This window comes from Montipora foliosa, chromosome 4 (assembly GCF_036669935.1).
Source record: "Montipora foliosa isolate CH-2021 chromosome 4, ASM3666993v2, whole genome shotgun sequence".
NCBI lineage: Eukaryota > Metazoa > Cnidaria > Anthozoa > Scleractinia > Acroporidae > Montipora > Montipora foliosa.
In genome coordinates this window covers 16544449-16552798 of record NC_090872.1, presented here as the reverse complement: position 1 = coordinate 16552798, position 8350 = coordinate 16544449, and the positions used below count along the sequence as shown (strand labels likewise).

Sequence of the window (8350 nt, the reverse complement as noted above, 5' to 3'; positions counted from 1 at the left end):
GTGTATTACACATTAATGGCTTTTTTACCTTTATGGAGACCTTTATTATACCTCTATCATTATTACAATTACACTTATTATTATAGTTGCATTTACGATCAATTTTTATAATCGATTAAACTAATTAAGATCACCAAAAAATTAATGTCCTCTCTGCCCTCAAATAGCAGAGTTATGGGATATATAAATCTATAAAAAGCAGGAAGGAAAAGTTATGATATTAAAAATTTCAAACTAAGATTCAAGATGAAATGATATAAGAAATGGATCATATCAAGATGGAGATTCAAGATTCACTCAATGAAATTTGGCAGTTTTCGGAATTTATTTATTTATTTATTTATTTATTTATTTAAGTGGACGCATTGACATAAGCATCCCATAAATTCAAAATATGTAATAAAAGTTCACGTAGTGAAGCCTTCATTTTGTGTTTGAGAGGGCGATGATGGGGACACATGCTAACATCATATTCTTGAGAATGAATTTTTCATACGATTTGTCCTCGAGTATTTATAATAGAAATGACCAGCCTCTGAAAATCTTGTTTTGTACCGGGAAAATCAACGGCTGCCTAAGAGAGAATAATTTGACCAAATGTAACGATTCCGCAAAGAATTTTCTATGGAATGGTCAAGTTTAATTAATACAATGGATGCCTAGCCTTAATTGAGTAGACAAATGTAACTTCAAGGCCCAACCGTTTACACATTCGAATAAAACGCATTTTAAAACACTTGCAAAACGTCACATGAAAGAACTGGAAAGCAATTGTGGGATGGAACGTACATCTTAAAATAAAACTTTCTTTTCTGAAAGCCCGAAAAAAAACCCGGACTGATTAAAAAGAATAAGACATTATTTATCTACAGTTCTAACCCTAAACGTCTCCACTTTCGTCACCAACTTATAGCGACTTAAATCGTAAAAAAGGCTAACTTAATCAGTGAACAACGAAGTGTATGCTGTTGCACCGTTACTCGTATGGTTACTTAAAAAGTCATCGCAACCAATCGCACACTCATCTACTGCAAATAAAGAAACACTGTACAGCTCTGCCAGTCTGACACAGAATGTAAAATATATACAAGATTTCACTTGTATTTGTCCAGAAGACGCGCCAGGAAACTCTGCGGTCACAATGGTCGCCCTTGTTTCCTCAGATCAGAAGACAACGAGAGGAAACTCGCTTCTGAAGCTTGGACCTGCAGGAAAAATAACAAATAGTAATTTAACTGATTGATCAAGCCTTTCCCGCTTTCAAATTTTCTCTCGAAGGAGATAAAGGGGTCTCGTTTCTAAGATTTTGCCAGTTTATTTTTTTTTAGAAACCCAATAGGGAAATCGCTGTAAACGGCAAATGTCAAGGCGAAACTGAAAATTGCTTTTGCCAAAAATCAAAGAAACTTGTTTGATTTACTTCAACCTTTTCCCTGTTATCTTCAGACATCGAACAACTTCTCAAGAAAAGGTGGCAACATGAAACGTTAAATTTTTATTCTTTGCATAAAAATTCGTTTTCGCGATCTGGCACCCGTGTTTGGAACAGTTTACCACCAAAATTAAAAATTCTTGTCACTTAATCATAATTAATTATGCATGTTTCGCGTAGTTGTTATATACTCCTAACGGTTTTTCAAATATTCTGTAACTGACGATGATGTTCGTAACATCGAAACATGTCTTGGAAATTAAAAAATGTCGTAATTTTCTTAAAGATAACAAAATTACGTCATGTCAATAAAAGTAGGTTTAAGAAGGAATTACGTGTGTATCTCTACTTAATATACTACGAAGTTGCCTAAAGTCAAATCTATACTGTTTGATCTTCCATACGATAATTATAACTTATCGCTACGATATAACGGTCGCCTTTAACTTGCTCGCCCAATCTGTTGTCGCTTCTTCCTTCCTTCCTTCCTTCCTTCCTTCCTTCCTTCCTTCCTTCCTTCCTTCCTTCCTTCTTTCCTTTCAATTTCAGCTTCCGTATTTGTCAGCAATTTGTGTAGGTTCTAACCATAATTTCTTTCCATGATATTATACAGTGCGTTCAAGATAAATTAAAATTGCAGCTAATATTAACCATTTAAGTAAATATACAATATTAAATATCTCGTACAGCCTCCCGCCTCGATTACCACTGCTATCTACGGGATGGCTATCATATCTTAATTGATTAGTATTGTAAATAAAGATTCGTTGTTGTTGCTGTTGTCTTTCCTGCCACTTCCCGTTTACCGTTTCACGTAACGTAATTAACCCAGCCTGGGATAATTTATGACATGAAGAAAATTACTGTAACGTCTCGAAAATGACCGGTCTATTGACCGTTTTATGACTGAAATAATCCTCGCCGCGGTCGATCAGAAGCGAGAGAGCGAGGAGCGAGCGAAAACTAAGTGATCATCTTTCAAGACTCCGCTGACTTATCGAAGGCTCACCAGGTTTAGGTCGATGTTATCTGGTGCTTTCCTGCGCTAACTAAGGGATGCGAGAATGAGCCCACAAGCAGACTACGCAACCCAGTCATGTAAGCCAATATCACCATATACGCGAATAAAAACACTTCCAAGCAACCACTAACTTCGGCTCGTCTTTCACAAAGTATACCGGATCCGAAATAAGTAATGTCCATAAAACAAAAGAGCCAAAATCAATGTAACAATACCTAATCAGAAAAGCCCAATTGGAGTAACAATGGTTATTTTGTCCTGCACCATTTTAGTCCGGTATATGAAAGTCTACCCTAAACTTTAGGCAGCAATGCTTTGTTCTTTATAGGTTGGCTGGCTTGAAGTACATGCAGAGGATCTTGTGCCGGATACAGGCAGGTCGTGTGGTCATTTGCCGAACAGTATCCGCTCGTGTGGTCGCTGGCTACGACAGTGGGCACAGCATTTGAAAGACCACCTGCGTTTTAAAAATACTTGACTCTCAAACAATAAAATGCCAACTTACTTTTTTGCTTCACTGTTGAGTGCCTTCTCTCCCGGGCGTTTTACCCTGATAACTATTAAGTCCAACCCTTGATGTGGTGAACAAATGGCAATGAGACCACTTCTGGGACAGGTTGATACGCGGTAGGACTTATCCCAGCCAACATCAATTACACTGAGTAGATCTCCAGATCTGATGTTGAACAGCTGAAGGCGGGCGCCAGTTGGGTCAGCGAAATTCAGAAAAACACATTCCTCGTCACTGACGAATTTACAATCCCTAAAGCGGTCAACACTCAATTTAACACACAGTTACCAGAAACTTTTTCGAGAACATGCGTGCCTTTTGTCTCGAGAACAACAATAAACTGACCGTCGGGAGAAAATGATCCCATAATAAAAGATAATTTGTTACCCAGGAATGCACACCACAGTGGTGCGGTTTCACCCAGTTGCCTCAATTCAATGAACTCTTGCCCAATGTCACCCGAGGCAAAGAGCTGGAGGTCCCTGTAGCAAGCAATCAACCTTGCAAGAGGCAGTTTAAATCTTACCACATTCTCTCCACAAACAGTATCCACAATCATCCCATCTCGTGTACCAAATCTTATGCATGCCACCTGATCATCTGAAATTGGAAAGAGAGCATCTGCGCCAAACATCCATTGTTGCTCGCGGACTGACAAATCAAAGTTCCACAGTTCAAGAGTGCTCGCAGTTGCAAACAAAATGCCATCTTTTAAAGCCACAAAATCACAAAGAAAAGTGTCAAACTCTTTCAGTCCCTTAAGTTCCTCATTCAAAACGCCCCAGGCCATAATTCGCTGTCCCTGCGATACGTCCCAAACTTTTGCATAAACACTTTCACCGGTTAACGAAAATCGGAGAGACTGGATCCATTGCAATTCTGTGTTCTCCCTTGGTGTATTGCGATACACAATTTCAATGTAAACTTCCCCTGTACGGTACCTTAAAAGAGATTTGCTATCAAGCACTACGTCAGAATACTGGAGCGGATCTTGCAAACTCGGAGGATCTCCGAATAAAAAGCCACCGATTCTATGGGATTCTAGTTCAAAGGAACTCCTACTAGGAATATTAACAACGTCCATCGAATAAGAGTGATACTCGGACCCCTCAGTGACTCTTAAACAAAACGTTTTGATATCATCGAGACAACCCACAACACCTGAACACCACAGAAATCGACTGTCCGGTGAAAACCTAATCATTCCACACATAGACCCTAAAGCAGCCTCTGCAAGAGTTAAAAAACCATTTTCCCGGTCAACTAAACAAACGGAGCCCGTTGAATGGGAAATTGCCACGAGCTTTCCTTCTCGGGACATCGCAAAGGATAAAATATCTTTATCTCTGTTGACACGATCAATCTCCATGCCATCGTTTAGATTCCACACCATCAGACATTTTGCATCGTCTGGACAATCACTTAACATCTCGTCGCCGCAAATACAACAGACAGAAAAATTGCTCTTGCTGGTGGGAAAGAGCGGCTTCAAGTCTCCATTGAAGGAATAAGCATAACTTAACACTCCTGGCAAGATGACATCCTTGGTAGGATGAAATACCACAGAACGGTAAAAACCATACACACGTGGTTGGTATGGATGATAGGGTTGGATGATTCTAAATGCAAAATCCAAATATCCTCCATACTTTTTTGGCTCGGCATAACGTTTCCATTTGAGGTTACCAGAAGCAAGTGACCACAACTGAATCGTTCCATCGCGGCATTCACACACCATGTATTCTAAGCTAGGGGACACATCGAAACAAGCTACCGGTGAACAGCAATTAAACCGAGCTTGAACATCTTCCTGGGGGTTGTTTTTGCTTAAGTATTCCATGTAAGCCTTATCGGAATACTTGGTCTCCAGAAGCTTTCGGGAGTCAGAAGATAGTTTACTACTTCCTTCGTTCAACAGACATTGAAACATAGTAAACGGATATTCCTGTAGGGTTGAACGGTGCTTCTTTAACAAAATCAATAATGACGAAAGGGTCTCATAACACTCGGTTGATATTGTTTCCAACCCATCGCGTTTCATCACACAAACAATATCTTCTGTGGCTGCTGCCATGTTCACACAAATCTTTGCGTACAAAACCTCTGGGTCTAACACATACTTCCCAACCACTTTTTCAAGTGTACAGAATCTCGCGTCCTGCTCTAACTCTAGTATGTGCTGAACACCATGTTCCAAGGCGTACCTTGTAGTGTCAGTGAAGGATTGTGAGTTGCTAACACCTTTTCTCTTTAACTCTTCAAATTCTTTAGAGCAAAGAGTAGAAAGGATCTTATGGCCTTCCATTTCCTCCACGCTGAAAATGTGCTGCTCGTAGCGTGACTTGTCTGTCAACCAGTCCTTGACTGATTTGTGAAAGAAATGAATACGGTTATCGTGAACAGGAAGGAGTGATGACACAATGGCAATGGCTTTGCTCACCTTTCGCATAACAGTCGTGGACAACAAGTCCTTGCACAACAATTTAGGAACAAAACTCAATGGTAGTGGTTCCCTTGCTGCTGCAATTGCACTCAGGAAACAAAGAAATTGCTCTTCTGTTATGTTCAGTTCCTTACACAAGTCTTGTTCCAACCGTTGGAAATACGACTGGTAAACACACGAAATGCCTGCCGGTAGGGTCTTGTCCAGTTGTTCCCAGGTAAGAGTTAAACTCTTAGTCCTTATAAAATCAACCAAAAACTGGGCACACAGAAAGACTCCCTCCGACTTTTGCACGAGATCATTTAGGACCAGCTCGCGCCTTTCAACTTCTAATAACTCGCCCAGACTCCGTTCAAAGTAAAAACGAATGTCCTTCAAGTTGTCTTCATCTTTTGACTCCAGTACCAGTGGTTGCAAATCTTTCAGGCTGTCCCAAATGTTGACTTCAGGTCGCGTAGTCACAAAAAATCGAAGCCAAAGTGGTAACTTTTTAAACAACTTGGCAATCACGTCAAGAAGATCATTTCGCCCTTGGTATTGACTTTCATCTAAAGCATCTATTACCACAAGATATGTAAAGCCTGGATCTGTTACCCTGTTCAGAGGTTCTAAAAAAAGCAAATCAGAGAGATCTGCGACTTCCATGTTGTTAATCTTTACACCCATATTACCGGAGAGTTGTTCCACAAGGGCTTTCTTGTACTCTGGAAGACTGCATGTCAGGTAACAGGCTAAAGACTGCAGCATCAACTTGGGATTCCTGTGGCGTGCTCTGTCATGGTGACAAAAATGGCTCCCCGCCAATCTGCCAGCTTCTTGCATTCTTCTGCACATCTCAGCAGCGATGACAGATTTCCCCATCCCTGCATTTCCGCTGAGCACCAAGACACGATTTGGAGAGCTTGTATCATCCAACCAGCTGTTGATTTTAGCAAATAAAGACTCACGGGTTCCTTCCAAGTATCTGTTTCCGTAACCTTTGGCGTCAAGTTGGCTGTCAATCTTAGCAAGTGTTTTTAGGATTTTATCCTCCTGATCGGCTTTGAAGTGTGTCTCATGGATTTCAGTAACAATTCGATGTACGTCAGCAATCCTGGACTTGAGATCCCTTTCACTCTCTGCCCAGTCCCGTAAGGCATCAAGATAATCCTCCTCCCCACATCGCTCTGCCTTTAATCGATCAATCTCTGCCTGACTAAACCCAAAAGACACTAAAACGGCACTTATTTCCTTCCACAGGGCATTGAACGTTGGTACATCCACACCAGTGGTTGTCACGTGCCCATACACTTGATTACGGAAAAACTTAATGCGAGCAAGGTTTGCCTCATGAGAGGCGTCACTTGGGGGTGGCTTGAAATGCCATCCTGTGTGGGGAGGGGTAAGTCCACAAATGTTAGTCAGAAGGAGGAAAAGCAGAGTTATATCGAATGTGTTGGAGTCCGGAGCAACTCCACCACCAGGGAACAGCTTGTCCCACTGGTGACGATTGAGAATTCTTCCACGTAAAAGGTTGTTCAGGAAGGAATAACAGGCATTAAGATCAGCTGCTAAGTTTGCAGGAGGGTGATGAGTGTCGAAAACATTTCTCAGTACAGTTGTTCCACCATCAATAATAAGTCGACTGAGCTTAGCTCCATTTGTCTTATCCTCAGAGCTGGCCAAGGGACCAGGTGTGGCCATTGTAATCCAAACTAACGATTTTTCACATTGTATCTGAATGGAGAAGAACAATAATATTACGGTAATCAATAATTATTGCCCAATTGGTTTCCATTGAGTCATCACCAGGGACTGATTAAATGAGTGATTAAAATTACCAGCAGCTACTATCTTTAATTAAGGAGTGTAACTGCAGTGCGTACGATTCACCAAAACAAAAAGCTAAGAAATCAAGGATTTCCTTTGGCTAATACACCTTATTCCAAAATGGCCGCTGATTTATGCGGATACAAATTGGCCCTTGTTGCCTCGTTCAAGATAAAATATTCTTTTGAATTTTAAGCTTAAGAACGAGGCATCAAGGGCTTATTTGAATAAAAACAATAAAATATTTAAATGGTGGCCATTTTGGAATAAGGTGTATACTTATAAAATAAACTGCCTTGATTTACAAGTGACTACAAAACTTCACAGATGTATGCCAATGCAGAAAAACAATAGGGAATGACAAGGCACACAATCGAGTCATGCAGAATTTTTAACCCATTGGAACCTTATCCATACATTTACATTGTGGGAAGGATGGAATATTGGCACAAGAATGAAAGATGTTGGGGGCTAGCAGGAAAAACAAGGTGAGACTGCTAAGAGGAAGCTTGCTCTTTTGTTCCCTCTACATCAACTTTTAAACAAGCTTTTTGTTACATTTTTCAAAATTTTCAAGCTTAGTGACTACATGAACTTAAAACAATTGTGTGCTTGAGGTTAACACAGTAAGTTCAGCTTAACTAACCTGTTTACCTATAAAATGGCATTACACTGTATAAACAAATCATGTAACACTTTGGCTTCCTGTTTCAAAGCTCCCTAAAATGCAGCTGAAATAGAAATCAGGAGCATCATGTTGCTGACTGATAAAAAACATGAAGACAGAGTCTCACAATAATAATTAATATCTTAAAAATAGTTTAAAATTACCTTGTTAGAAAACTACTTCATAGCACATTATTATACACAAAAATGCGAGAGTTATTTATACAAATATATATAGAAATAGCTCAAGAATTACCTTAAATTATGTTAACATTAGACTTGACCAATCAAATTGTCAAAACTACAATTATCGGAAAAACCAAATACACACTTGCAAGACTACATGTATTCCTTCATTAGCTAATAAATTTAATGATGAATGGTATATGAAATGAATCATATATGAACTGCGGATATGAAATCAAGTAAAGCTATGATCTTCGCAGTTATGAACGCAATTTTTACAAT

General features: G+C 39.7%; 1 protein-coding gene across 1 annotated transcript in view; it reads right to left on the bottom strand.

Moving 5' to 3' along the window:
* The window catches only part of LOC138001068 (uncharacterized), a 424432-nt gene that overhangs the window by 172311 nt on the left and 243771 nt on the right, over positions 1 to 8350 (bottom strand). The gene's annotated exons all lie outside the window — the stretch shown is intronic.